The sequence below is a fragment of the Castor canadensis genome, chromosome 2, assembly GCF_047511655.1.
Source record: "Castor canadensis chromosome 2, mCasCan1.hap1v2, whole genome shotgun sequence".
Taxonomy (NCBI): domain Eukaryota; kingdom Metazoa; phylum Chordata; class Mammalia; order Rodentia; family Castoridae; genus Castor; species Castor canadensis.
This window is the reverse complement of record NC_133387.1, coordinates 117858734-117884840: the sequence shown is the minus strand read 5'-3', so window position 1 is coordinate 117884840 and position 26107 is coordinate 117858734. Positions and strand designations below refer to the sequence as shown.

Sequence of the window (26107 nt, the reverse complement as noted above, 5' to 3'; positions counted from 1 at the left end):
GACAAGGGATGAAAGCTGCTGCTTATGTAATACTGCTCTTCTAGCCTGGAAAAGTACTTTGAGGAAGACATAGTCATCTGAGAAATGATTTTTAATGAAACAAAAGAGCTCTCTCTCTCTGTATGGTATTGGAATTTGGTTCCAGTGGGCAGGGCATTTGTGCCCCATAATGACCAGGCAGACAAGAGGTGAAGGTGCAGAATCCACTCAAGCTGAAAGATGGATCCCAGCAGGAAGGGAGCAGGCAGGAGGGGTCTGTGGGAAGCCAATGGCTGGCCAGTGTTGTACTCACTGAAGTCACCACGCTATTTGGGTGGTAGTGGGAAGTAGGCTCCATGTTATAGATCCCTGTTATGTTCTCCCTTCTTTCAAGTAAGTGTGTTATACAATACAATATTGACTCTATAGTAGCCTTTTATTATTTCTGTCTTGGATAATAATAATAAAAAGTATACCCAAAGAGTGAAGCAGCTGAAATGGCAGCAGTCAAAAGTCAAGGGGTAAACCAAAGGTCACACACAATAATAGAAATACATGACCGCTCCCTTGAAATCTTCCAAAACACACCAGAATGCACTGGATTATTTGACAGTCAGCAGAATGTCATTAAAATAGCTAGAAAAATTGAGGAAACTCTGGTAAAGGTAAACTTAGACACTCTTACAACACTTGTTTTGACAAGAGCTTCTCCTTAGCCCTCCTGTAATGATGGTGGGTATGCTACTTGAAGAGTTTTAAAAATCATTCAATCACTTACAAGTACCCCCAGTGCTCTGGTTGAAAATCTGCTCTATTGAAACACTAGTTGGGGAGCATTTCCTTATTCTCAACGTCCATTCTTCCCACAGACAAGGCAGTCTCTGTTCAGTAGTCACTTATGCTCCCTACTGGCATTCAGTTACATTGTCATGAAAATCCTGCAGAGTAATAGCTTGTCCCAATTTTTTGAATATTGTACATTACAAATTCTTAATACTCTAAACTGTTTTTCCACATATATTACAAGGAATATGAATTGTCATTCACATTTCATTTGGTTATTTTCCAACATAATTCTCTTTTGAGTTCAATTATGTTTCAATAGATTTGTCTGTATTTTTAGTTACAAAATCTTTCCACTGGCAAATAATGATAATGGTGTTTATTCAATTTCTCTGCCTAATTACTTTGTTCACATTCTTCAATGTCTAGCATCTAGAAAAATGTTGATGAGTAGTAGTAAAAATGAATAACTTTGTCTTCCTAAAGCTTTTACTGGTAAAACCTGGAATGTTTCAGTGTTCATATGATGCTTGTGATTGACAACATACCCTATTACAGAAGTAAAATTTCCTTCCTTCCTTCCTTCCTTCCTTCCTTCCTTCCTTTACAAGATCTTATCTAGAAAAACCCTTCACAAAAAAAAAAAAGGGCTGATAAGTGGCTCATGGTGTAGGCCCTGAGTTCAAACCCCAGTACCAAAAATAAGTAAGTAAATAAATAAATGAATAAATCAAAATGAGATCCATTTGTGTTATAATTATTTCTTTTATAAGTCATTCGTTGAACTCTATTTTTCCATTTTACCAGAATTTGTACAGCAAATATCAAGAGTTATATTTGTTTATGATGGGTTGACCTTAAATAAACTGCGTGCCCATTTTTGCCAACAGTGGCAAAAATGTGTTTCTGGTGGTTCTGATCTCACTGTATTCAACGCTATTTAATGTAGAGCTTCCTGCTTCCTTTCCCCTTCAACACTACTGTGTTACCAGGAGCTACAATTTGCTGAGTGGGTGTACAAAACGAGGCACACCATTAGATTCTCTTTACAAGGAACTCAGTATGGACTCAACACCATGCTTTCTGATTTATCACCAGGCCTGATCCCCTGATACCAGACCTAAAGGTGGGCATAGTAGACATTTATACAAATTTCTTTTTTTTCCCAAACATTTTTGTGTGAGTTGGATACAAATAATCAATTTTTAGGATCCAATCTTCTGCAATTTTGGGTAATTTTTCATGAGATTTTGAACATCCTTGGGCAATGGCAATGCTAGTTCAACAGATGCTCTTTTTCTTATATTGAATGTGTGAATTTCAGTAGAGTGATTTGTGAAGATGTATCAGAGGCATGTAATTAACTCAAATTGTATTCTAGGTATTGTCTAGGTAGTTCATTTGTGAGCTTTGAGGTAAGTATTTTATTAGCATTTATGATAAATACTATATTGAATGCTATATTAATATTTGAGAAAGATCTTGGATGGATCAAGGAGATAGAAGCCTGAGCAAATAATATTGGGTATAACTTTTCTTAACTGTTATATAGCTAAAATGTGGCTTTTTATATAATGACGTACTGGCGAATATTTAACAATTGCTTATTGGATCTATACATTTATTTTAATTAATTATAAATTTTACTAGTGAGGAATTATTTCAGAATTTATAAGTAACAAAAATATTTTTTCATAATTGAATTAATTATTTAATTCTCACAGGTTGTTTTCAGTGATTTTTGCCAAGCTCCTGTATTTGTAGCTCAATCACGGCTGAAATTGACATGAGTGTAGCGTCAAAATAAACATTAGCTTCTTAATACACTAATGAGAAAGGTAAACTTAAACCAAAAAAGACATATTCACAGGCACTTTGCTCAAAAGTGGTCATCAATGGGAATGACTTTAATGAACTGGATTCTGTTTTTCTAATACTAAATAATTCCATGAAGATTTTTGTGTTATTCATGATGCATTGTCTAAAGACATACCGCACTTTTAAACTTAATCTGCATTATGACAGTTCTCCATCACTGTCTTAAATTTAGAATTGAAAAATAATACATGCCAAGCTCTGATTTTTATTTTATTTTCTATGAGGTAAATAACAAATAGTTATTTTATTTGTTAATGTATTAGCGTGCATTAATTAAGTGCATTAATGGGGTTCAGTGCGGTATTTCCATATATGCACACATGCATCCTCCCTTTACCAGGCCTTACCTTCTCCATACCCATCCCAATCTCTAGTGATCACTATTCTACTTTCAGCTCAACTTCCTTTAGCTTCCACAAAGAGAGCATAGAATTCTTCTCTTTGTGTGTATGGCTTTGTTCATTTAACAAAATAGCCTCCATTTCCTCCCATGTTGCTGAAAATGCAAAAATTCATTCTTCTTTATGACTGAATAATACTCCATTCCATAAAACCTTCACATTTTCCTTATCTATTCATCTGTTGATGGACACCTGGTTTAATTCTATAACTTAACAATTGTGAACAGTGATATGATAAGCATGGCATGCAGGTATTTATTCAGTATGATGATTTAATTTCCTTTGGATATATGCCCAGAAGTGGTATAGCACGATCATATCTAGTGCTGTTTTTACTTTTGTGCGGAAACTCCATACTGTTCTCCATCGTGGCTACACTAATTTACATTCCCACTCACAGTACATAAGGATTTCTTTCTCTCCACATCCTCACCAGCTTCTTAAAGATAATGATGGCCGTTACAATGAAGTGAAGATGCCATCTCATTATAGTTTTGATTTGTATTTCCCTGAGGGCTGAGGGTACTGTTCATTTTTTCATAAATTTCTTGGCCATTTTTGTTTCTTCTTTTGAGAAGTATCTCTTCAGATATTTGCCCATTTTTAATTGGATTGCTTTTTAAATTAGATCCTTAAGTTCTTATATGTTCTTAGATATTAATGTTCTATCAGATGAATAGTAGGCAAATATTTTCTCTCATTTTGTGGGTGTCTCTTTATTCTGCTGATTGTTTTCCCGGCTGTGCCGCAACTAATTTCAGGCTATCAATGTGACAGGTGATAGCCTGCTATCACACATTACTTTCAGCACTTGGGTTTGATAAGCAGATAAACCACAAATGCATAGATAACAGTAAAATATAAACAGAACTAGGAAGAGAAAGTGTAAACATTAACTGAAATTTAATACAATTGTTTGTGTTTCTTTCATTAAATCTTTAATACCTGCTGTGTTAAATCAGCCCATGACATCCTTGCATCTGTCATGCTGCTCTGTGAATTCTATGACTCAGCCACAGTCACTGCTGATTCCACTGCAGCTGCACCTCCCACTGGGAGATCCACCAAGTGCTATGAACTATGCTCAGGGTGATTTCCTCCGTAGAAAAGAATGTGTAACGCAAAAGTGAGTTCTATTCTTTCACTTTGCTTATAAGAAAGTCTTAACCCAGGTCTGGAATAGAAGCCACGTGGTTACTAATTTCCTTCAGTCTGGGATGAATCTGTCAATAAACCTGCCTTGAAGTTCCCAGCTAGTGTGCCTAGACACAGATAAACGTGGAGCAAACACTGCAGCCAAGTATCAGCTGTACCTTCACACAGGTCTCCTCCTCCCAACAATGTGGAAAGTTCTGTTGTGTCATGCTGAGAAAGCACACAGTTAAACATGAGGGCAGGTGTATAAAGGAATTATAAATGTAAAAATGCAGGAGGATTTCAGACAATCTTCTAGCATTTCGTGTAAACATTTTATGCAAATTTTTCCTTTCCTTTGCTGTTCTCAATTAGGTGTAATGGATTTGTGCTGGACAGTGATTTGTCACTTTAATATGAATCAAATCTCACTAAACTAATAAATTACAATTATATTTCATTATAATAATACAACTGAGGTGCCTCCATGGTTCATTAACTGGGTGAACTAAGATTCAATGTGGGTCAGTTTATTGACACAGAGATTGGTTTGCCACCATCATGATGCATGAGCTATGTGCTGGAATGTGTGGCGCCAACACAGTCCTGGACATAAGTCTGAATCTAGCAACAAGGAACATCCTATTTTCCTAGGCCCAGCCACACTCCAGAAAACTTGCATTCTGGAAGTTTGGTACCTCTCTTGTCCTAAATGAGTCAATTTCAAATTCATCTTTAACTTACTCATCTATCAAAGTCTCTACCAAATTTAAATTCCACTGACAAGTGTTCATGTTTAAACTTTTCTGCCTAAAGAGACATTGTTACTAGTATTTTTTCTTTTAATTTGGCTTATTTGTGGATTTTTCCTTTTAAAAACAGTATAATTCTCCTTCCCTACCACTAAACTCACAAATTAACCTTAATTGTCATGAAGTATGGCTTCTGCCTTGGGTGGTTTCCTTATTAGAGACAGATGTTACACATATTATTCAAATTGAATGGACTCCACACACCCTATTTTTGTGAAAGTAAATGAATTATTAGGAATAACATCTTTCCTACTTTATTCCTACTACATCTTTCAATACCATATTTCTTTTAAGACATCTTTCAAATATTTAAATTGAATTGTTAATTTATTCTTACAGCTCAGAGGCAGAATTTAAATTTATATGCAAATGTCACAATTTCTAAAGGTCTGAATACATCTGGTTTGTTGAAGTGTGACTTTGCATCACAGATAGTATGCATATAATCCCCTGGAAGAGGGGTGACTTTTTACAGTTATCTTTCGTATAATAACTGAACAGGAATATTTGAATACTTATAAATACATAAGATCTACTTTACAGTTCCACACATGTTTTATACAAGAAACCCTTACAATATGTATTATCGTTCACTTTCAAGTTGATGTCATAAATATCAAGATTAAGCTAGATAAATATCACTCGGAATTTATTGTCAAGCAGTAATAAAATTTAAATGACAAAACATGCATAAAATAATGTGCAGAGGAAAAGAGTTTTTCCTTACAATTCCTGGTAGGAAAATAATTATATACAAGCTGATTTATCATTGTTTTGAAATAGCTCCAGAAATAATAACTGTGCACCTCATGTTAACCTATATTTTTACTAACAACTATTTATAGAATCGTATCCTTTGTGCGGTATTTAATGGCTTTTGTAGGTCTTCAGGAAGATTGAGAGCCATTTAATGCCTCGCCTTTTCTAACCTCTGTGATCACACTCTGTTATTAACTCATCCTAATGGATCTGTTTTGCAGGCTAAGTGCATACAGATCTTTTTTTCATAATCAATTTTTCCTGCAGGTCACATCACCTCAACCACTGGGCCATGGAACGGTTCCAGGACAGAGACTTGGTCTTGTTTTCCATTGCTGTCCCTCGTAACTCATACCACCATCTACATTTATAGTAGACACTAAAGAAATGTTCACAGCATGAGCCTTTTCCAAGTCAAAATTAGCACATTGCTTAGTCCCAGTTGTGTACTGAGAAAGGTAAATATGTTTTAACAAGGTCTTTACAGCTGAGGGATTTCAGATATGGACAGTCATGTTTATTAAAGGAATAATCCAAGAAATCACAGGAGGAAGGACTTGCACTGTCTCAAGGTAGAGAGGCTGAGGCAACAGCACTGAGTGTTCAGCAGGCTGGGAGGATGACGTGGGGAACAGTTTTCCAAGAGAACTGGGTCATGTAGTTAGTAGATCCAAATATCTAAATTCTAGCAAATTTATTTGGGTGTGAACACAAGTGGCATGGAATCGTTTAGCTGGTCAAGGTCACAGCACGTGTTGTAGAGTCTCTAGTTGTCCCCACGGCAGGAAATGCCACCTGTATTTTGAACTTCCAGTTTTATGTATTTGGTGCTGTAGTTTGGACTTTGTAGTGAACACTCAATTTATCCGACTATTTCTATGCTATTGAATGCAGGTTAATTTCCCTAGATTTATACTTATTTTGAGTAGATTGTATGTGAGGCTTCTTTATTCTTTTCTTTTTTCAGTGATTTACTAAGTAAAAAAGTGTGGGAATGGAGTGCATTTGAAGAGAGTGGGAGGATAAGATGAGCTTCTGCAGTGTGGGAAAGGGGTTTCTAGGCAGACATGGTAATGTTTCAGCTCAGGATTGGATCCCAGCTAACACCAAATGGCATGAATTTGAAAGAGTCTTGCTGTAAGGTGTGTGGTTTTCTCTGTCAGTGCTCAGAACTCCAGGTGTAGAAATAAAAAAGGTAGGGTAACATGTATCCAACTATGAGTGGTGGATTTTTTTTTCTTTTTCTCTTTCTTTCTTCTTTTTTTTATGGTAATGGGTTTGAACTCAAGTTCCCATTCTTGCTAGGCAGACATTCTACCACTTGATCCTTGTGCCTGTTCCCTTTTTGAGTTAGTTTGTTTTTCAGATTGAGTCTAGGGCTTTTACCCAGGCCAATCTCAGGCTTCAACCTATAACATTCACCTAGCTGATATTATAGACATGCATCACCACACTTAGCTTATTTCTTGAGATAGGGTCTCCCTAAAAATTTTTTGCCCCAGTTGGCCTTGACCAGGGATTCTCCTACCTCTAACTTCGAAATTACTGGGATTACAGCTGTATAGCCATCACATTTTCCCCAAAGATATCACTTGGATCATTGTGCCATTAGTTCACAGTTTTTAAGAGTAAAAATACAGTCACTATTGGAGGACTGTACTTAGTGAACAAAAAGAAACATTTGTGTTCATGAAATAGGAAGATCAGGGTAAGAGACTGGAAAAAAGGAGAAATAATATCAAAAGTTGTGAACATTTTGGAATTACTTTTCTGGGTGAAGGCAATTACTAGGAGGAAATGATAAAAGGTGTGCTCATGAAAGCCCATCATAACCTAAATTAGATTTTCGGTCATGTAAATGAAATAGGTCAAAGATGTCAGATGTTAGAATATTACAAGTCCTTTCATTACAGGTGTTATGAACCACCATATGGTGAGAGATTTTGTTCTGGAACATGAGCTGTACTTTTTTTCTAGGAAACTTGGTGATTAAACAATGTGTATAAAAAAATCCAGGTAAGGGAAATGGGAGAGGAAAGGGTAGAGAATGTATGTAAGGATAAGATGAAATGTAATGATCTTTGTTATTTATGGAATTACCTGAACTACTTATATGACTCATACTGGATATTATAAAGATAATGAAAGGTTTATTTGAATAGCTGAGCCAGCCCTTAACCTAAGAACTAAATCTAGTTTTCTATACCAAACATAATCATGTAAGTGATTAAATGCAGAGAGTTTAAGAAGACTTTAACTTGAGCTGGGGGTATAGCTCAGTGCTGGAGATTGCCTTAAAGCATGAACGAGACTCTGATTTCAAAAAAATATATCCTGAGTTTGTTTTTTTCCAAGATTTGAGCTGATGTTTTCCTGGGTCATATCTTCTTTCCATATGCCATTCTAAGATGGGATTATATCACCCTATATCTTGACACTGCTCTCAAACTCTTTTCATATATTAAGCAATGATGAATTTTATTTTTAAAAGTCTTTATTTCCTTCATCTTGCAAAATATTCCACTGGGCACTCAAAATTAAACAAAGGCTCTCTTGCAGAGCCCTGTGGATTTTTGTTCCTTTCGCCAATGGCATCGATCACTAACGTTCCTTCAGCCATCTTGGATTCCTACTCTTGCCATGCCATTTTGTAAATGCTCGGTTTAGATTCCATACATGCACAGATGCAAGGCAGCTGTAGGATTTCTTGCCAGGACTGGCACAACTCTTCATGGTGCATTGTACATTGTTCCATTTGATGACCACCATGAATCATTTGGACTGACACTGTATAACATTTGACAATCAGTGAATTAATATGGTGGCATTCCTGCTTTATTGCTTTCATTCTCTCTTTATTCAACTCAACTTATTCATGGGCTTACTGAATGTTTACATAATCTTTTTATAAATTGTTTCTTTAACAGTTAATTTACAAGTGTTCTTTCACAATTAAACTTTTGATAACTGTTGACATTTAGTTCATTGAAAATATCATCACATGTTTAACAAGACTTTAAATTGAATAATCCGTGAGAGACAATTATACACACTTGTGGTCATTGAAAGTTTTCAGGTTAATTTTGCAAATCAATTGTTAAAAGCAGTCACATACTCAAAATGAACCAAGCACCTAAGAGCTGAAATGATGATACTCTTTCAGAAAAGCATGAAAGCAAAACTTAACAGTATTAGATATGATAGATTTCTGAGTTACAATGTTGAAAGTACAAGCCCTCTGGGATGGTTTTTGGTTTACTGTTTTCTAGGTAGTTCAAATGGGTTCCATATCACTTTTCCCAACACAACAGGCCTCACTCCACAGGCCAGGGAATAAGTAAGTAGATTCAGCCACCTGCTGAGTCTATGCAATCTGAAACTAAGGAAATGACCACAGGGTCCCACAGTGAGTCAGCTCTGACCTAAATCTCTCCATTGATCACTTGACCTCCATAAACCCTACTTTAACTGGAGGGCCACAGTGATGTTTTAGGTCTCTTGAAATTACTGTCAGTCAGTCACTCTGTAGGTTCCTAAAAAGACTCATTTTTTTTTAAAGTTTCCCCCAATTCACAGTTACCATGGTAGAAAAGCATAAGTCTCTACAGGGAAAGTAGAAAGAAAGATTAAGTTTTGGGTAGTGCAGTGGAAACTGTCTTCAGAAAGGACCCAGTCTTTGTTTCATTCATGGTGTTCTGTGACTGTAATCTGCCTAAAATATGAGGATTTACTGAAGGGCCAAACTCCCTATTTTGAAAATTCAAATTAGACATCTGTCCACATGATCTATAACTCTTCTGCTTATATAGATCAAGTATGAATTCAGTAGACTTCCCATCTGTGCCAAAACGATAGGTTTCTATAAATCCAATTTTTCTGGTTACTGCTTTGACTCTCAGGTCCACTACAGTAACCACCTTCTCCATATCTTTCCCCATTATGGTCACCTCTTTGTTCTCGCCACTCCATACTCCAATTGTATTCATGAATCCCAGTTCCGTGAACAGCAGTTCAATGAAAATTCTGATACACAGAGAATGGCAACCACAGAATGCTCTAAGGACGCAAAGCTGCCTTCACATCCTCATTCCTCACAGCACATAAACAGCATTTCTCTGGACCTTCCCACTGTCATAACCAACATTTCAGTCTCCTTAAGACTTTAGATGTCTTCCTCTATACTATGTCAAGACAGTTCTGGCGTCTCGGTGTCATTTAGCGTTGGCCACCATTTGACCTATGTTTCAGTCCACCAAGCAGACAAAGTGATAGAGGCATTTCTAACTTCTCAACATTAAATCCTGAATTTTGGCCTAGTGGTCATATGTTAATAAATTTTATCTGGTAGAACACTATGTTCTTTCCAGCATTATCCCACACCCTTCATATCCATTCCCACACTGATCTCCTAGATTTCTGCTTGGGTGAATTGGACAAAGAATGCAGTCATTCTTGAGGGTCATAGCTCTTTTCCTGGCTTATACTTCATGAGGCATATTTTAGACTTCACTGGGAACTAAGTCTTGCTAATGGTCCATTAAGAAAAGAAGGTGGTGGAGGTCGGTGATGAGGAGAGTCAACCCTTTGGGCTATCAGACATGAGTGGGAGTGTGGTTGATTACACTGGCAAAAATGATTCAGTAAACTTTAGAGGATCATAGTCCTACTGCTATTAGGATCTGCCTGAATGTCTCCTCATTCCTTCTCATTTTATAGGGAAGATACCCTGAGAAGCTGGAAGTTCTATTCCATTATAATTCTTCTACTCCTAAGATGAGAAACTGGCTTTGTTTTTCAGCAATGTCAGTTGTACCGGAGATAAAGTTCTCTTTCAGGGTTATACAGTAACTTTCAGGTTACTTATTGTTAAGAATGTGCTCCTCTGAGCTCATCCTTTTCTCCCTCAGCTTTGTCCAGCACAAACAGCAATAACCAGCCAATTTCACACCACTCATGTATTTGACAAGAAAGGACCAAGGTATTAAGTGCATAGTCTTAACATCATATCAAGAATAGAAGATCTTATTTCAGACAGCCAATAAAGCACAGACTTTTCATAATTTTGGTGAATTATAAAAATGCTGAAAATATTTCTCAATATTTTAAAATGGACATTATTAAAACTTCATTAAGAAATTATGGAAGCTTTTTAAATAAACAAGAAAATAAAAAGTTTCAGAAAAAAATAGAAGACATAAAGAACAGAACAGACATTTTAGTGGAGCTGTAATAACTGCACTAAAACTTCAATGGATGGGCTCAGAAACAGAGTGGACAGAATGAAGAATTGGTGGCTCAGAAGATGAATTGAAATTATTCAATGTGAACTTGAGAGAAGAAGTAGACCTGTGGGGTTATAAAGGATACAAGTCAAGTCATTGGACTCTCAGAAAATATAAAAAGTTATAACATGTCCTGGGCCATAAAACAAACCTGGACGAAGTTTTAAAAATTGAAGTAATAGAGAATGTGCTCTCTAATCACAATTAACTCAGGTTAGAAATTAGTAGCAGAAATATAAAAGAGAAAATTTTAACACTTAGAAACTAAACAATGATCTCCCACATAATGCATGGGTCAAAGAGTTTCAAGGGAAACCATACTATACCTACTGATGAAAAATGAAAATGAAATATCCCAAAATTTATGAATACAGCTAAATAAGTTGGGCAGGGTAATTTTTAGCACTAATAGATGCATACATTAGGATAGAAGGAAAGTATGTAATCAATAATTTAAGATCTCACCTAAACTTGCTAGAAAAAAGAAAAAATAAACCCAATCCAAGAAGGATGAAAATAACAAAAAATAACAGTATAAACCACTCGGGTGCCGCTTGCAATCCTAGCTACACAGGAGGCTGAAATCAGTAGGATCAAGAGGTGAGGCCTGCCTTGGCAAAACAATTTGGGAGATCTTATTTCAATGGCAAAAACTGGGCATATCTGTCATCTTATCACAGTCGAGGCTGGCCTAGGCAAAACGAGAAACCCTACCTCAAATCAACCAGAGAAAAAAGGACTGTAGGCATGGCTCAAGCAGTAGAGTGTATGCCTAGCAAGCACATTGTCCTGAGTTCAAAACCATAGCAATGCCAAAAAAGAGCACTAATCAATGAAGTTTAACCAAGTAAAATATTAGAAAAAAGTCAGTGAAACACAGAGATTTCTTTGAGAACAATAAAAATTGTCAAATATTTAAATATGTCAATGAAGAAAACAGAAAAACACAATTTCAAAATTGTGAAATTCAAGATGAAAGAAAAGATACCAATCCCAGTCTTGCAAACATAAAAATAATAAGATAATATTACCCTAAAAACTCTTATACACATGGCTTTCACAACCTTGATTAGTTCCTCAAAAAACTGGAACCTACAACAGCTTACCCAATAGGAATAATTTGTGTAAACCTATAAATATTAAGGAAACAGATTTAAATTTAAAATCTATTCTGGCATTCTGGCATAAATTCTGGCATCAGTTTATCTGAAAAAAGATTAACACCACTTCTGTACAATTTCTTCTGCAAAAATAGAAGAGGAGGGACTACATGCAAACTCACTTAAGGATTACCCAGATACGCAAATCAAAGAAAGGCAATCCCAAAGTAAAACTCCTAGCAGCATTCATCAATATAGATGCAAAAATCCTAAACAAACATTGCTGAATAGAATTTAATGAATTATGTATACTTTTAGATGCAAGATGAGAAAGTGAAGAGGGCTGGCATCAGTAGGAGAAGGGAGGTGACAAGGAAAAGGTGTAGGAAAATGAATACTGTGCAAAAACTCTGTATATATGCATGTAAATGCAAAAATTATACCTGTTGAAACTGTTCCAAAAATCAGGGGAGTGGAGGAGGGGGTGAATTCCAGTATGATATAGTTGATACACTGTAAGAACCTTTGTAAATGCCACAATAAAGCACAACCCAGAACAACAATAAAGGAAAAAAATAAATATTCAACAATCACACACACAAAAAGAAATTACCTCATTTCCAAAAACAAGGATGCAAGATTGGATCACATTGGACAATTAATTAGAATCTTACACCATACTGGCAAGCTGTAGAAGAAAAATCACGTAATCATATAATTTGATGCAAGAATACCACAATTTTTAAAAAGAACCCTTGGAAGATCAGGGAGAAAGGGGAGCTTTCCTATTTTGATAAAGAATATCTACAAAACTCAAAGCTGTATATCTGCCCTACCAGTTATGCTCAGCACATTCTAGTCAGTGCAATGAAGAAAAATAAATAAATAAAAACCACAGATTAGAAAGGAAGAAACAAATTTATGCAAATTGGCAGCTACCATGTTTGTCCATTTAGAAAATGAAAGAATCTACAAATAAAAAATAAGGTGTCTGAGAACTAACAAGTTGGATTCAAGTTTGTAGAATCCATGATAAACACAGGAGAATCAATCACTTTTCTACACATAACCAATGAACACAAAAATTTTAAAAATATGTTTCCAAATCACTCAATAAATAAAACACTTGGGTATAAATCTAAGAAAATGTTTTCAGCCTTACGCACTGAAAACTAAAAACATGAGCCAGGTGAGATGGTGCATGCCTATAATCCTAGCACTTGGGAAGCTGAACAGGATGATCACAACTTTGAGGCCAGCCTGAGATACATAGCAAGACCCTATCTCAACAACAACAAAAAAGAAAACTATGAAAAAATGAAAGAAATCAAAGATGATCTAAGTAAATATAAAAATACATCATGTTCATGTATTGGAATTCAGCATATGCAAGATGTCAATTCACCCTAAATTGATAAACTGCTTTTAAAAGTTCCTTTTATAATCTGAGAAACATTTTTCCCTATAGACAAAACTTTCCAAACTACATGTGGAAATGCACAGGAGGAACAGCTAGGACTGTTTTTGAAAATGAAGACCAAAGTAGGAGGGATCAATCTACCAGGTTTAAATTTACTATGTAACCAAGACCCTTGCTATTCAGAGGAAAATTAAAGAGACCAGTGATCCCATAAGAAGAAATATGCAACTGTGCCCATCTTGATTTTGCCTGAAGAACAAAAGCAGTTGGATGAAGGAGGGATCCTTTCCAGCAGTGGTGCTAAGTGACTAACTAGACAGCCATAGTGAAGAAAGACTCTTGACCTACACATCACATTGTGTCCAAAAGTTAACTCAAGATGTATCACACAGTTAAAGGGAAATATTAATTTGCAAAACACTTGGAACAAAATATGCTAGAGAAAAATCTTCTGATTCTATGAGTCTGCAATGAGTTCAACTAAAATATGAATGACAAAAGGAAAACTGGCAAATGGGATCTTATCAAAATTTTAAACCTTAGCTCTGCGAAATACCTTTTGAAGATGGAAAGGCAAACTGTTGTCTGGGAGAATATATTTACAAACTCCCTATTTGACTAGTACAAACTTCCCGTGACTAGTAAGGAGAATGCATGAAGAACTCTCAACATTTTATCAATAAAATGAAATTAAAATTTCAAAAGAGTAAGACCTGTGAATGGATTATTAAAGAAACAACAGATGGCCAGGTGTAGTGGTTCGTCCCTAAAATCCCAGCTACTCAGGAGGTAGAGACAGAAGGATCATGGCTCAAGGCTAGCACAGGCATAAATTTAACAAGACCCTATTTCAAAAACAAGCCAGGCATGGTGGCTCATGTCTGCAATCTTATTCAAGAGGATTTCAGTCGCAGTCTGGTCAGGACAAAAGCTATCCAAAAACAAACTAAAAATAAAACGGCAGGTGACATGGCTTAATTGGTAAAACACTTGCTTAGAAAGTAGAAGCTGAGTTCAATTCCCAATGCTGCCCCCTGAAAAGAAAAAGAAGCCATAGGCATGACCAAAAAACACGTGGAAAGCTGTCCAATATCCTCCTATTAGAAAAATACAAATTAAAACCATCAAGCAACATGGCAACACACCCATTGGGATAGCTGAAATGAAGAATCATGGTGTTAATAAAGCTCGTAAGAGCCGGGCGCTAGTGGCTCATGCCAGTGGCCCACACCTGTAATCCAGCTGCTCAGGAGGATCGCGGTTCAAAGCCAGCCTCAGGCAAATAGTTCACAAGCCCCTATCTTGAAAAACCCTTCACAAAAAAGGGCTGGTGATGTGACTCAAGGTAAAGTCCCTGAGTTTAAAACCCAGTACCACCAAAATGCTGGCAGGGAGAAACTGGATGGCTCATTCATTGCTGGTAGGAATATAAAATGACACTGGCATTTCTGGGAATTATTTTGACAGTTTCTTATAAAAACTAAACATCTAATAGCCATATGTCCCAGCAACTGCACTCATAGGCAAGTATTACAAAGAAATGAAAACATGTTCACAGAAAAATTTGTCCAGAGCTGTTCATAGAAACTTTTTTTTAGCCAAAAAGCAGAAACAATCACAGTGTCCATCAACTGGAAAATGGTTAAACAGACTGTGGTGCATTCATGTAATGAAATACTAATTAGCTATAAAAGGAAAAAATTATTGACATCCATCATTTAAATACATCACCCTTTTGTCATGCTCAATGGAGGAAAAAAACCTACCACAAAATGTCACACACTGGGATGATTCCATTTATGTAATGTTCTTAACGTGTTCAAACTATAGAGACTATTAGTGGGGTCCGAGATAGAACGTAGATAGTGAGCAGAGTAGGAGTAAACAAGCAACATGAGACATGTGGGGTGATGGAAGTGTTTGGTATTTTCACTGCATCAAAAGCAACATCCTAGATGTGTTCCTGTAAAGCATTACCATAAGATGCTTTGTGAGATACCAAGAAAATGGGACTTGGCATCTCTCTCTACTGTTTATTACAACTACCTGAGAATTTGAATTTTTCTAAGACTGAAAAGGTTAAAACCATTGTAGATACTTTACTCAATTAGATAGCTGTTTATGTAATGCATTTCTTTTGTGAGCACACCATGACCTCCTCCAGCCTTGACAGATCCTCTTTCAGAATCCTGTTGCCTCATTGCCATTGGCCTGCAGTGGGCTTGGGCAAATTTCCCAGTTAATACAATATGCTTGTTTTCTGGGATCCAATTTGTGCTTCACCAGCTATGGTGCTGCTGGAGCATTTTAAAACATTTCTCTTCAGAAATCTGACTTGTAGAAAATTAAACAAATCTGCGTGGTATTTATCTCTGTATATGGGGGTACCTTGCAACATGACCTAGTTAAGCAACATGAATTATTTTTCCCCACAGTCGTTTAGCTTAGGACTTCCAACTGTTCAATTCTCTGTGACTTCAACTCCTTGTTATAAGCAAATTGAGCACTTTGCCATACATTAATAAAAAGATAATAATGATGGCATTTAATGAGGGCCACTATGTAATTAACTCTCAGTTGTTTACACAAAAGTAAGACAAAGATGTTACATTCATTGGGAAGAAAAATAATGGCTATCTGATAATTATCTTAGAGGGTTTTTAAATGCCTGTAATGCTTTACAAAATTAATAGCGTAATACATAAGATAATTTCAAGTCCTTCTTGAATTAAAACTATTGAAAATATTTAACAATATACTATAAATTTAATGGATTCTTTTTTATATTCATCCTTGCATTTTGAACTAAATATACATTCCAGTTTAAGAAATGTAGCATAGTCCTTGATTTGTTTTTTTCTTAATTTTCTACTAATATCATCTTAAAATTGGGGAGAGCATAAAAAATCGTAACAGCAAAATAAGTAGTAGCCAACAGAAAAATGAAACAAATTTTCCATAAGTTCATGCTATATTTAGCTGAGAAACACAGGTGACAATTGATGTGGTGAAATCTTTGCTCCTTAGAAGTGAACATGTGCAATAGAAATGTTTTCGATCTTCTGTGTTCCAGATCACTGTTGTGATACAGTGCAGCAAGATGCTATCTTTGGAGGAACTGGCTAAGTGAATGGTACACTTTCTTATTTTTTATGACTGCATGTGAAGTCACAATTATGCAAAAATAAAAACTTCAATTTAAAAAGTTACATTAATGAAGACAGTCTGCTAGTTTTGTTCTATTAGGTCCTTCAACTGATTGAATGAAGCCCACCCACAGTTTTGTTCTATTAGGTCCTTCAACTGATTGAATGAAACCCACCCACAGTTACTGGCAGCAAGTTGCTTTTCCACCAATTTAAATGTAAATCTCATTCAAAAATACCCTCACAAAAGCAACTAGAATATATACTTGATCAAATATCTGGGAGCATCACAGTCCACAATGCACCTGAATTAATCTTTCGAACATATGTGAGTTAGGCATCAAGTCCAGCATTGTTTGTGGCACATAGGTTGGTTTTATAACTGAGTTGCTTTTGCTCTTTGTGGAAGAGCTGGAAGGTTCTTGTGCGTCTCCTGTGGCTCCTTCTATTTGTTCTATTTATCTGTGAATCTAGCCCAGTGCCTATTTACCTACGGTGCTTACAGCTCCATAGATTTCATTGTTACTGAAATCATGTAGATTTACTTCTCTCACTTTGTTTTAATTTTTCAGAAGTTGCTTTATTATTGTAGCTATTTTGCTTCCCATAAAAGACTTAGAACATTCCTCTTAATACATATGAAAACCATTTTTTGTAGATGCTGTAATAAACCTAAATATCAATTCAGAGAGAAATTCCATCTTTCCTCTTTTGATTCTTCCAATCCATGGACACACAGTGCATCTCCCATGTATCTTTTTGTTTTTTCAATCCACTTTTTGAAATTCTCAGCACTCAGACCCTGTATATATTTTCTTAGGGTTATAGCTGCATATTTCATATTCTTTGTAGTGATCACAAATTTTATTAGCTTTAAATTTTCATTATTCATTCTTTCATTCTAGATTTTGATGAATATTTATTTCTTCTTATTTTTATCAGTTTTGGTGGAAGCTTATGAAATTTTGAAAATATGTTCAAATGTTCATATTTTGTTTCCTAATTTTCCATTAGGTTCCAGATATAGATTCTGTTCTTTTTATTCTTATATCACTTTATATTATGAATTGAATATTTTTCTAGTTTCTTGCAGTATTAATTCAGATGATGTATTTGTGGTATTTCCACCTGCTAATGTAAGCATTCCATATTACAAATTTTTTACTCAGAATTATTTTAACAACACCTACATATCTTATATCACATTTCATTTTTATTTAGCTTCATGTATTTTTTGTAATAACCTTTCATCATCTCTCAAGTTTCTCTTTCTCCTTTCCTTCCTTCCTTCTTTCTTTTCTTGCTTTATTTACTCACCAAACTTCTATAACAATTCTGAATCTAAGTAGTGATGTTAAGCATATTTCTTTTAATGGCTCATTAATTATTAAGTATACTCTTTTATTTAAAATTTTAAATGTTGCTTTCCTTTTATTTGTTTACTTACAAAAAGTGCTACAACAATGATGATAAGTCTTAGGTTGTCATAGTTGTATGATTTTGGCTTTGGTTTCCTGAGACAGGATCTCACTATGTAGCACCGACTGACCTTGAACTCATGATCCTCCTGCTGCAGCCTCCCAAGTGCTGGAATGATAGGTATTTGATACAACCCTTAGTTTTTGCATATGAGAAAATGCATTTTCTTCTCTCTCAAACATAGAAGTACCTTTATAATTCCAGTTTTTGAATCTGATTCTATTTTCTGTAAATGTTACCCTATTGAATTTTAGTATTAATTATTCTGTTTTATATGAAAAGACTGTTGTGAATCTGATTCAGCTCTCCTTAGATGTATACTTTCCTTTTTCTGGAAGGAAACTTAAGAAGACTTTTTTTTAAATTAGTGTTAATCAGAACTTTCATGTATGTATGCTGTCTGTTTTCCTTTTCAGTCAGTTTGTCCACAAGTTAGTAGACCCCTGTGAATCACACAATTAAGTTTTTATGCCAACTGTGAAATCATCCTTTGATCATTATTTTTCTATGCTCCTCTTTTTTTGCTTTCTAGATGCTATTTACATGCTCTGGGATCGTCAGGGTTTAGTACTCATCCTTTTTGTGACTCTCAAGTGTTCTACCCTTTAACTCTATCTGAGAAAATCATAAAGTTGGTCTTTGCATAAATTCTTGATGCCACATTATATCTTTTGTGCAGTACACATAGAGTTGTGTACAACTCAGAGGTCTGACATCTTAGCTAAGACTGTAGAGGCTCCTAACGTGCTTTTACTTAGAGGTCTTGTTTTGTCTTGGTATTTGGTGGTCAAGTTTTCCATCAAGAATGTGTCACATCTAGATCACCAAGTTTCTGGTGTCTTCTACCTCATAACCTAGTGAGAAGTGCCCAGGATTTGAAGACAGACTGTACAATGAACTGGGAAAGCTAGCTGATGGCACACTTTTCCACGGTGTCTGCGAGCTGGAGCAGAGTGGTCACTGTGCACCTCTGCAGCTTGACAAGCCATTCCAGGCAGCTAAAATCCTAATCACAGGCATGTACACATATGGAAGGATCCTTCTGAGGCAGCTAGTGTTAGGTAAAGCAAAGGATTCATAGAAAATATATGACTTAATACTGTATGTGTGCGTAGGTTGCCCAAGCTTGGCTCAGGGATGGCTCAGAACGTCTTTACCTGGCCAAGGGACTGCCTGTGCCTTCCCCATTCATAGATTCTTGAATGGGAATCACCTTGTTCCTCCCTTCCCATAGGTTAGCATAGGTTTTTAAAGCCTGTAGAAGAAAAGCACGCTCTCTGCTTCCCAGCTTCCACTGTATTTCCCTTCCCTAACTTTTAATAAAAGTTATTAGGACACCCATGTGTCCTGCTATGGATTCTTCCACAGGGGACAGAAGAACTTTGGAAATCTGATCACAGACTGCACAATTGCTGTTAACACTTCCATGTGTCTGGATGAAAATAAACCCAAGGGTTGGGATAGGGATTAGATAGGAAAATGATTCAGAATTTGAAAATTTCAGAGTAATAACCCTCTACTGTGCTTCTGCATGTCACATATCTGTAAAATCTTCAAGGTTTAGGTATTTGAAAGGGGTTCTATTTTGATTACTACAATCCAGCTATAGACTATATATAGAAAACTACATGTGGCTTACTTAAACTCATAAAATAGGACCAAGTATCATACGACAACTTGAGTATGAAAGCAATGAATTAGAGACCTGACCCTCTGAAGTCTTTTCTAAATGTCTGAATGTAAAAATATTAAATTTTCTTTTATAAATGAGACTGTTTTTGTTTAGAGAAAGAACATGGTAAGCTATTAAAATGAAAATAATTCAAATGAAAATAATTCAAAATAGTCAGAATTAAGTAATTCACATTCTAATAATCAATAAAAATTAAGAAGGCAATTTGAATTTTTTATGCCTTTTTTATAATGACCACCAACAACTAAGATTTTGAAGGCTAAGTCTAATAAATATAAATTAGCTAAATGTGTAGCAAATGATTTGAGCTGAGGAAAAACTGTATTTACATCAGAGTTAATTTCCTTCTAAGAGATATTAAAATGTAATCAAAGTGTATTTAAAATTTACAAAGTAATATTTTAGAAGACATTTTCTCCAATTTTTTGTTTTATATTAAAAAGATCTTGAAAATATATGCACTAACTTTGAATGTTTTTCAGTTGACAAATACTTCATAAGAAGTTGAGTCACAAAGGATTAAATTTCCATCATAACCAAACACAAAAATACTGTAACATTGTTCTTTGAAATCTTTCCAAAAGGATTTAAATATTATTGTGATTTCCTTTTTTCCATGATGTGTTAGTATTTTTTAAAGCAGAAATTGAGCTGAGCATGATGGTGCATGCCTATAATCCTAGCACTCGGGAGACCGAGGCAGGAGGATCTCCAGTTCCAGTCCAGCCTGGGTCACAAAGTGAGACTATTTCTCAAAAAAAAAAAAAATCAAAAATTTTAAAACATAGACACCCAAAATTGTATGTTCTACTTGTTTGCTTTAATGTGATTCCACTTCATTTCTCCTATAGAATTTTATCCTAATTTATTTTGTGCTCAAAATTATTTTATTAAGCATTCCATCATACCTACTACAAAGTTATGTATGAAATTCAATTTTTAAAAATTCTCTATAATTATATTTTTTCTAAGTGAAGAAGTAGCCTGGATTTTTTTTATTACGATGATTAGTGTTAAAACTTGACCAAAATATAGAAGCACATTATCAATTTCAATAAACTTTAAACATTAAAAATGAAACATTATTTCATATTATCTACATATCCTAATAAACAGCATCAAGATTTATTTTAAGTTATGACCTTGTGCCTCTGAATAAGAACGACTTGCTGCTTGGATGCGGCAGCAGAGCTTCTCCAGAGCCAGGCAGAGGACATGTGTTCACACACATTAACCATGAGCACACAGGAGTATTTCCATCCAGTGCCATCAACTCTGAATTCCTTCTGAGTCTTAGGTCAAAAATGACCAAAAATGACATAGTGGTTTATTATCAATCATTACTTTTAGTGATGTAATAGCTGTTGGCTTTCTTAGTTTCTTCTTCAAAGTCATTTCAAGAAAGAAATAAATGTAAATGACTTTTCTACACCATCATTTGTGATTCTTTTGTAAAACAGGAGCAATATGATTGAAAAAGGCACACCTGCCTTTAAACAGAGTCTTATCCCAGAAGAATTGCTTTTAGGGATGACAACACAGTAGGATTCTGATAACCTGGAAACATACTCCTTCAAGAATATCTATGAACTACAGTTTAAATACCTCTGCTGCAGAAAGGTTCTAAAATGACAAACCTGGAGTTACAAGACTCATGCTGAAGAAATCTCAAACAATAGACTTTTCTTTGTCAAGTTCCAAAGTGCTAGCACAATACATTGTGCCATATCATCTGCATGAAATTTCAAAACTCACCAAACAGTATTATGCCCAGATATGTAATACACACCATCTAAATTATCATAAAAGTAGAGAATAAAGGGATGATTTCTATTTTGATTCCTATGAAGGTGGCTTTCATTCTTTCTTTAAATTTATAGTTTTTCTAAAAGAAAATATAGCCTGAATCATGAAATAAAGAGAGACAGAAAAAAGGAATGAAGGAATAGAGAGAGGGAGAAGGAAGGGAAGGAGAAAGAGAGAGTGGGAGGAAGAAAGGAAGGAAAGAGGAAAGAAGGAGGGAGGGAGGGAAAGAAGGAAGGAGGGAGGAAAGTCAGACTAAGTTATAGAGGAGGAGTTGATTTAAAATGTCCCCAACAGGAAAATTAAAGAATCAGATTTGGCTTCCTAGGGAATAAATGGAGAACAAGAGGAGACAGAATACAGCTAACCTTATAGAAGTCAAGGAATGACTTAATTCTAGCCTAGATGTGAAGATTAAGGTTCATATTGAGGCATAGTGTATTACATGTTCAAAAAGAGGAAGAAAAATTGAAGGTGATTAAAATGGAAAATAAACATATTTTGTCTGTTCATTTATTTTACAAGCTGTAAGATCACGAAAGACAAAAATCTAAGGATGTTTTCCATATAAACAAGAATTTACAATTATCCTTCAAAATGAATACCTTGTCATGTACAATTTCAGTACATTTTAGTAACTACACTTAGGTGTTATCACAGCATTCATGTCTGTACTTTAAAGTATCATATTGAAAAGTTTATACACAAATATGTAGTCAATTGTACTGTGGTCAGAACCAGTACAGACACTGAACAGAAGTATTTTAGTAAGAGAAATTTTAACAGAAGTGTTGGTGCACATAAAACTTTGACCTTTGGAATATCTAGAGAGATACTGGAAAACTCATTCCCTTAAGAGCCTCTGAGAAGATGGGTTTGCCTGACTAATCCTTGTTCCCCACTGTGTTTGTGTACTATTAACTATTTTTCCCAGAATAAAAACAATCACCAAGGTTATTAGTTATGCTAGACTGGAGAAAATAAGGCCATTAAAGATAACCAACTGTTTCTTTATATTTCTATGGGTAGGAGGAGGTAGGTGTCTGGCTTCAGCCTTTGGGTGGATTAAATGCTCTAAGCTTCATTTTGTAAACAGAGCAGATTAACCATTTTCATAAAGGCTGAAATAAAATTCATAAGCATAAATGGACAGCTGGTTTATAATTTTTCACAGTCTGGTCACTTTCCAATTTCACTACATGAAGGAGATGTTGTTAGCTGAGACTTTGCAGTAACCACACACAGTGCAGTCAGGCTTTGGTGGGTGTGTGACAGCATCAGGAAACAGAGGCAAAGGTCCTAACATTGAGGAACTCATGTATTCTTTCCATACTTATTGACTACTTCCAAATAACTCCAGAGAAGAAAAAGCATCTGAAAACTTTGTTTGGGTAATGACTGAATCTACCTTAGAGAACAAAAAAAAGAAATAACTCTGATGTCAAACACCTTCTCAGATACCATCAGAGTGCAGAATGGATTCCCATTCCTGAGGGTTTTTATCCTACAATGAGAAGCAAAGACACAGGGAGGTGGTTAGTTCAGTGTAACACAGTCAACACCAAGTTTCAAGTGCCTACAAGGATAAGGTATATGCTACAAGATGAAATGGAGCATGCTACACCTTGACAAGTTTATGGTGCTGTATTAACAGTTGTCATAGAGCTGTTAAATTATTGGAATTATAATTGAGTCAATATGCTGCGTCTGTAACAAAGTATAGTACAGCCATGAATTTTGTTGGTATAAAAATAACTATTGATTTTACACTCATTCTACCTGTAGTAGATTGTATCTCATGAAAACTGCCTGAAATTAATTTATATATCAATAAACATCATGGACTATTAATACTAGAAAAAATGAACGATACAGCATTTAATGTATTTTTATTGTAGTAGGCTTGTTCCAATTTCGTTAATTAGGGTTAATTAAGAGGGGTTAATGTGAGAAGGTCTGCACATTGGACATGGCTGCTGGAAAGTGCAAAGCAGTTTGTAGAGGATGGGGGAGTTTAGATTCAGTAGAGTAAAATGAGCATTATCAGTCTTATATATAATGCATAAAATTCTGAGCAGTTATCCTATTTGTAAATGTGGCTTGTAAATTACTGAGACTATATTGTTCACTTGAGTGTCAGCACTCAGGAAAGAAAAACAGTCAGCAAATAAGCAGTGTCTTAAAAAATTGGAAGCATAGTTCAGGATATCTACAAGGTTGGTAAGGATAAACGGCACCAAAGAATCCATGGACATGGCTCTCATACATACTCAGTAGAAAACCACGAAGAATCGACACACTATAAATTGAACCTGGATTTCTCAATTTTGTTAGAATGGGGTTTTAGTTTTGGTGGTGGAAGATTAACTCTCTCTAATAGATAGCAATTACACATTCTGGAAAAAGAACATATGATGACTGGAAAACTACCAATATATGTAGAAACTAAAAAGGAGAAACTTAAAGAAGTGGCTCTGAGAATTGTGTTCAACTCAGTTTTCCCTGTTGGGTCAACAAACAATGTTTTATACAGCCTCAGTCTTACTGGCATGAAGAGTCAGAGAGCAAATATATTAGGACTGTCAGAATGGTAGAAAAATGACATCATAAATTCCTGAAAGAATGTTGTCACAGGGGAGCCCAAGTGTTCATAAACGCCATCAAACATGTGGATGACCATATAGCACCAACATGGGAATAAAGTCCCAAACTGAAGGATTAAAAAACAAACTGAAGTGACTCAGCTACTTTAGCTACTGATTATCACAGAAATAAAGATTTTGGAGTTGCAGTTGGATCAGCTTTATTCCCTGCTAGAAAAATACCCAACACTTTTCAGTAGAAAATGGTATAATTCATAGTCTCTATAAAATTTTCAGCATATAATAAATATCATAGAGCCGTGAAGAACCTAGAAAATATGACTAATTGCCAAAAAAATAAGCAGTTAATACAGACCAAATGCCAGATGATTCAGATGTTGAAAACAAAAATTTAAAAACCACTGAAAGTATAGTTAATGTAAGAAAGTATGAGTGGAGTGAATGAACATCTAGGGAAATCAGAAGATAAATATAGACTGTAAAATAACCTGAATGTCACATTGGAACTTTACTAGACAGACAATATCATATTGAAAATGGAAGAAGAAAACCTAAAGAAATGTTCATAGAAATTAACCAAAATGAAGGTGAACAGAGACTCAGAGACCTGGGTGAGAATATCAAGTGATCAAATGATCCAAGATGCATGTAATAATAACTGAAGTCTCAGAAAGAAAAATAACAAGAAAAATAGTTAAGGTAATTATGGCAGATAAGTTCAAAACCTGTTGAAAAAAACTCAAATTACAGACAAAAAGTATCTCATTAAACTTTAAATGTGTAAATAGAAAATCACTCCTACCTGTAGACCTCATAATAATGAATGGTAGTTTCACATGTCAACTTGACTCAGCTCAGATACCTGCCCAAACCAAGAGATTAACATTTGATTTAGTGAACTGAGCAAAGATATTTGTATTTGCCAGTGTTGTAGAAATATTGTCAGATGAGAAATCAAGCGACACTGGGAGAAGTGGAGAACTCAGATTTTATTTTACCCTAGCAGTCCCAGATGAGTTCACACTCATGATCTGGCCCTGAACAAAGGATCATAGGATATTTAAAAGGCAGTGCAGGGCACCAGGTTACAAGGAATGTGCTGGGGTTAATAGGTGAGCCAGTGCTGGGTTAGAGACCTGGGGTTGTTTAGATAAGAACAGCTCAGGAGACTTGCTTTGGAAAGTTTCTTTACAAGAGGAGACAAAGGAAGGTGGGAATGGGTGATTATCTCTACATGGTGCCCTTTGTCTCTGCCCAAACTTTCTTTTATAGCTTTAACTAGCAATTTCTCATGTCCTAAGGCCTTGCTTGTGAAAATCTTCTTGTTCACCAATACAAATGAGCACCATCATATTCATTGAGAATGGATAGAGTTACTCTCTGTTATGCAGGTAGAGTGCATCCATGCTGAAAGTCAACAAAATAGCATCTTCCTTCGTCTGTACTCACTTAGGTACTCTAGCGTGTTTCATCACGATTCTTGTTTTTACACTGGGGCCACCTAGATAACTTAGGATACTTAGGATAATTTCTCCTTTTTTGAGATCCTTAACTTAATAATATCTACAATTTCCCTTTTACCACGCAAAGTAACATATTCATAAATTTTGGGGATGAGGTGGAGCACAGTGGCTTATGCCCTTAATCCTAGCTACTTGGAAGGTAGATTTCAAGCAGATCTGAGTTCCAGGACAATCTGAGCAAAAAGTTAGCAATATCCCTTCTCAACCAAGCACTGGAGGTGGAGTGTACCTATCATCCTAGCTAAGTGGGAAGAAGAAACAGAAGGAACTCAGCCCAGATGCACTGGTACACAAACATGAGACCCTATCCAA

At 35.5% G+C, this 26107-nt stretch overlaps 1 long non-coding RNA gene across 1 annotated transcript in view; it reads right to left on the bottom strand.

The window, feature by feature from the left end:
• Positions 1 to 25219, bottom strand: part of LOC141417402 (uncharacterized) — a 38881-nt gene extending 13662 nt beyond the window's left edge. The window contains exon 1 of the long non-coding RNA XR_012441945.1: positions 25075 to 25219. This is a non-coding gene — a long non-coding RNA (uncharacterized lncRNA). The remainder of the gene's footprint in view (positions 1 to 25074) is intronic.
• Positions 25220 to 26107: the final 888 nt, after the last annotated feature.